The sequence below is a fragment of the Euprymna scolopes genome, chromosome 3 (assembly GCF_053919585.1).
Source record: "Euprymna scolopes isolate OS-2025 chromosome 3, ASM5391958v1, whole genome shotgun sequence".
Taxonomy (NCBI): Eukaryota; Metazoa; Mollusca; class Cephalopoda; order Sepiida; family Sepiolidae; genus Euprymna; species Euprymna scolopes.
Window position 1 is genome coordinate 14897714 of NC_136484.1, and position 6000 is coordinate 14903713.

A 6000-nucleotide genomic window follows, 5' to 3' on the forward strand; every position below is an offset into this window, starting at 1 on the left:
CCCTGTATTAAAGCATTCAGGTGATCGCTAATCTCCCTCTCACTATAGGCCAATAAGTCTCCTGTGCGTCATGAGTAAGTTGCTGGAATATGTATTAAATAGAGAAGTAATCAACCATCTTAGCAAAAATAACCTTCTTAGTGACACACATTATGGTTTCCATTCTGCTAGATCTACAGCAGATGAACTTTTAGTTATATCTCATAGGATTAGTGAATCTCTCGACAGAGGCTTCCTTTCTAAGACAATTGCTCTTGACATATCAAAAGCCTTTGATAGAGTATGGCATAAAGGTTTATTTCACAATATCTCCAGCTACGGTATCGCTGGAAATGTCTTCTCAATTATTAAATCATTTCTCTCTGATAAGTTCATAAGAGTAGTGGTTGATGGGCAGAAATCAGAAGTTCTCAGTATTAATGCTGGAGTCCCTCGAGGGTCCACCCTGGCCCCAACTCTCTTTCTGATCTACATTAATGATCTTCTAAATCACATCCTTACATCGTTCGTAGACATTTATGCTGATGACACTACTTTCTATGGTAACACATCTAAGACTGTAAATGACCAAGTTCTCTCTGATTCTCTCTCCTCTGATCTTGAGCATGTGGTACAATGGGGAAATGAGTGGCTGGTTACTTTTAATGCATCTAAAACCAAGCTTTTATCTTTGCATCATCAACACGCTGATCCCCATCTAGCATCAATTGAAATGAATAGCTCTCGTCTTGGGGAGGCTCATGTTTTGACAGGCTTCTGGGCTTGACTTTTATTCCTGATCTTTAGTGGAACACATACATTAAATCCGTTGCCAAGGCCGCTGGAAAAATGGTGGGATCCTTCTATCGATCCGGTAGATATCTCACTGCTGATGCAATTCTCTATCTATATAAGAGACAGGTACGTACAAGGATGGAGTACTGTTGCCACATCTGGGCAGGAGCTGCTAGAAAGGACTTATCCTGCCTTGATAGAGTTCCAAATAGACTTTGTAGCCTCGTAGGGGATATCCTTTTCTCTTCCCTGCAACCTCTTTCTCACAGAAGAGATGTTGCTAGTTTGCCTCTGCTTTATCGTTCTTTTCATGGCAAGCGCTCGGCTGAGCTCCAGTCTATGGTCCCCCCTCGTCAAACTTTCACAAGAAACACCCGTCTAGCAGAAATCACTATCAATACTTTCCCCCACTGTTTATCTGTACCTAAACTTAAACGTAGATTCCATGAGAAAAATTTCTTATTAGAACTGCACGCCTATGGAATTGTCTTCCGCTTTCCTGCTTTCCAGCTGATTACAATATGTTTGTCTACAAGTCTAACGTAAACAAGCTTTTAGGAGCCGTTCCATATATTATCAAATTTACCAAATTTCCATTACTAACGATTACTATATTGTCCAATTTCTACTGTACACTCTTTAACCCTTATCTTCGAGTGGCCTCAAGGGTTTGATAAGTGGTGATGCCTATGTAAAAAAAAAACAAAAAAAACAGCAGCTAATCACCCCCCTACGCAATAGAAATCCTTAGATGTAAGACAGCTAGTTTCTTCCCAGAACCACTAGACCTTGGACTTCCATTCTGGGAACCTGCTTCCCAAACTGTACTGACATGTAGAAGTTCAAGTGTAACGTGGACCGACATCTTGGTGCCCAACTCCCTACATAGTACTACTGTAGCTTATGTGTCTGATAGTATCCCCCTACACCAAAGTGGCAATGTGCCTTGTTTGGGGTGAAAATGTAATACAAAAAAAGAAAATAAATAATATTTGGCTTTTATAGCGATTAATTACTGCATAACTAATTTCCTCATTTCTCAAAAACGGCTGATTTATTTTTTGTCTTCTGTGCACAATTCATTCGTCGGTGTGATCTCACAACGCTGTTTATGTCTACATGTTGCACGATATTAAGAATTTATTCAAAATTCTTAAAAAAATGTATTTTAGCTTTTGTCTAGTTATAAAGAAAAAGCAAGACAAAAGAAGAGGAGAAGGTGTATCTTTCTTTCGATGTTCAATGTTCTAACAGAGAGGAAAGAATTGCTATTTCCAAGATGGAAATCAATCAGTTTTCGCTAATTCTTGAGCTTAGAGAAATGTTTGTAGCTTCTTAAAGCAGTTTGCTTTGTCTGGGGCGATTTTCATAAAAAATATTTTTTGTTTGTTTTCAAATTATTTTTACGTTGCTTTCATCAAGACAGATTCGCTGGTAAACGTATTCGCTATCCTAGTTAAAATTTTCGTTTTGCTGAAATCAAGAACGAAGACGAAATAATGGATTAAGATTTTTATCTGTCTCTTCCTGGAATTTTCAGCGAGAAATACGGAAACTATCCACACACTTTTAGCAAGTTTTCTTTTGATACAAAATTCTGGAATTGTCGAAAAATGCGTTTAAGACTTCGTTGGGTTTTCTTTTCTTTTTTTTTTTTTGACTAACAATTTCAGTACATCTTTAACGCTATATGAACACCTCGAACGTTTTCATTTGTTCATTTGCCGATGTTATGGGGTTGGATATTTATTTTTGTTGAATTAACGGACCAAATGAAAAGAATAATTTTAAGGACAGTGCAACTTCCATTTCAGTTTTCTTGTCGTGCTTACCTTTGCTTTGCCTGTGCATTAGTTGGTACTCACGCCATGTTACATGGAGACTTGTTCTTTATTCAGAATCTTTTAAGTCACTATGGACACATCTCTTAAAATTCCTTCATTTGAATCACATTGCTGAGTCTATCATAATCAAACTCTACCTAGGAAATTGAATATCATTAGTCATTGAAGTGATGAAATATTTCTTACTAGATATGGGGAGTGGCACTTTGAGCACTTCTGATACAAAATCTATTTCACAATCTAGTGTGTGATACTATCTTCTGTTCCCTGCAGCCGTTTTTCACAGAAAGAAAGTAGCTAGTCTTTCTTTACTATATCGAAATTTCCAAGGTAGGTTCTCGAGCGATCTTTAATCTTCCGTTACCTCATATCATAAACGCTTTTCTGTCAGAACATGTATTCCTTCCATGACTACAAATAACTCTATCCTTTCTCTATGCTTGCCAAAAATCAAAACGAACTTCAAGTAACAGAGACCTTATAACCCGTAGAACAGGTTAATGCCATATATTTCTCCGCAAACAACAACTTGGTCGTTCTCAGGTATAATATCAACAAAGCTGATCTGTGAATGTATTATAGTTCACAACGACGAAAAAATCGATAATTATTTACTTTGAATCTTTCTGATTCTTTTCATTTTTTTTTGCATCATTCGTTTTAAATTTGTTTTCCTCTTTTCATGTTTAGTTTTTCATTTTCATATGATTTGTCTTTTTTATTTCGTAAATCCTTCTGTTTGCTATGCATATTATTGACCTCTAAAAAGTTCTGTTCAAACTTAAAGAAAAAGAGTTTATACTCGTAGAGTGCGCAAGTTAAAAGGAGATGAGATTTTTCGAACTCCTCCAAAACAAAATCGCATCTGTGTGTTGCTTGAACACTTACAGTTTTTACTTTTCATGTAATAATATGCAAGTATTAAAAACAAGTCAATGCTTGAGTGGGAAATTTTGTATGCGACGCCTAATAGGTTCAAACTCGTATGTTTGGCCAGCATTTTTCTTCAGATTTGGCGGCTTTCGTCTTGTGTAATGGGAGACTCTTATTTGGGTACTGTCTTTAACTCGAAATGGGGTCACCGACACTGCGTCTGCTGGTTCTATTCACCTGCTTCTCAAAGAAGCAGGGTGTGATACAAAGCGAAAAGATGGAAACATTCAGCTCTCCAAAGGAACAGTTTTTATTCTCTTAGTCACCACTTTTTTAGGCCTGAAAGCCACTCGAGTGTAAGGGTTAATGAGTGTAAGGTTATCACCGAGACAATAGCGTAATGATCGTTAGTAGTGGAGATTAAGTAAAGTTTGATTATTTAAGTAGGCGATTCAACAAGAACCCCAACGGAACAAAGACGAGCAGTTCTGGGAAAGAAGCTTTGTTAATAAACTTTACGTTAAGATTTGCACACAGATAGACAGTGGGGTATATTGTTAATAGTCCTTTTAGCTATACGAGTGTTTCTGTGAAAGTTTGGCAGAGACAACTATCAACTAAGGATGGACACTTACCATAAAAATAACGATAGTACAGAAAGGGGCTCGCAACATTTCTTCTGTGGGTAAGCTGTTGCAGGGAAGAGAAATGATCACCTACTAGGTTTCGAAGTCGTTTTTTTTCATTCTGTTAAAGCAGTATAGAGTGCTTTCACTGATCCAGATGTGCCAACATTACTCAATTTTAGGGTGTATTTAGATCTTATATAAATAAACGATTGCGTCGAGTGTGAAATATATAAAGGGGATGTAGAATGACACAACTGTTTTTCAAGTCACTTGGATATTTCCCTTTCAAGTCAAGAATGAAAACTAGACTAAGAAGCTTGCTAAAGCAGGGAGCTTTCTTTAAGACGAGAACCATTCATATTAATTAGGGCCAAGTAAGGATTAGTGTTTACGGGAAACAGATAGAAGATTGACTTTATTAAAAATAACAAGCCTTGTTTAGCCTCATTGCACAACGTGCAATGTCAAGGGGGAGAGAAGTAAAGATAGCTTTTTCATTGTTTGTCTTTGAAGTGTTGCCATAGATGATAGTGCCGCGTGCGTATGTGTGAAAAAATGAACTTACAATTTAATTTAGGACACAAGAAAGCTATCTAGGCTCTGGATTGATCCTTGAGGCATGCCAACGTTGATACTTTGAGTTTTGGACTTCTGCCCATTAACAACTACTTGTATAAACCTAGCGGAAAGTAATTTGATAGTTCAGAAGATATTTCCAGATATTCCGTGGCTTGAAATTTTGTGTAGTAGACACTCATGCAAAACTATATAAAATGCATTTGACAAGTAAAGAGTTATTGTTATGTGAGAAAATAGTCAGTAGATCAGCTGTAGAACTCACACGACGGGTAGCTTGTCATTGAGTAACATGTTTTTGCTGATAATTTCTTTATTTATTACTGATTAAAGCTACTAACTCATGACACACAGAAGACTAATTAGCCTGTACTGAAATGCAGAAGACTGGTCTCCAGTTTGTAGATACTGGGCAGAGTAATGACGTCTTCGAAGGCATTGGAAATCATTTCTCCTTTAGGCATCGATTGAACCGCTTCACAAGAATGGATACTAATTCTGGTTGTAGCTTTTTAGTACTACGACTGAAATATTGTCAGGACAATTGGCTTCGCTATAATCAGGATTCTAAATTAATTAAGATAATGAATATGCCAACATCACGATTAGATATATAGATATTGCTCAGACTATTTTCGGCTTTGGGACGAAATTCGGGAGGTAGGTGGTCCTGATTGCATAATCATTGGTAATAGTTTGACTTTGTCAGATGTTGATGAAGTCATTACAGGGCCGTTAATTATTTTCGGGATAGAGTGCTTGCATCCGTTTAGGACCTTGTTTGATATTCGCCAAAACTCATGGGAACTAGGCTTCTGTTCTACTTTGGTTTTGTTAGACAAAGCGTATGACTCTTTTCTCTAATTCTTTTGCAATGGTTGCTTAGCGATTTTAGTTTCAAAATATCTATTAGATTTACATTAATAAAAACAGTGGTTTCTCTATGCAAGGACAGCAGCACATTCAGGTTGTACCATGGCTTGCTTTTCATTTTATGTTGGAATTTCTTGGAGGGTATGTAGCTGTCTGTACCGAGTGTTAACGAATCAGTTACATACAATGCTATAGCAGAAATATTCTTTTTCAACATAGACCGTAGGGATAGTACCGATATGAATGTTCGGAAACTGTCCCAGTCATTCATCGAATATCGATACACTGTTCGAAGGAGAGTGATATTTGGAGGTTATACGTTATATCTTTTTTTATATATAACCGAGTAATCAATAGATCCTGGTGGAGATAGAACTGAGGATGAGTAGAGTTCAGGGCATCTAACCAGAAAAAAAGATATAAAAGTCATT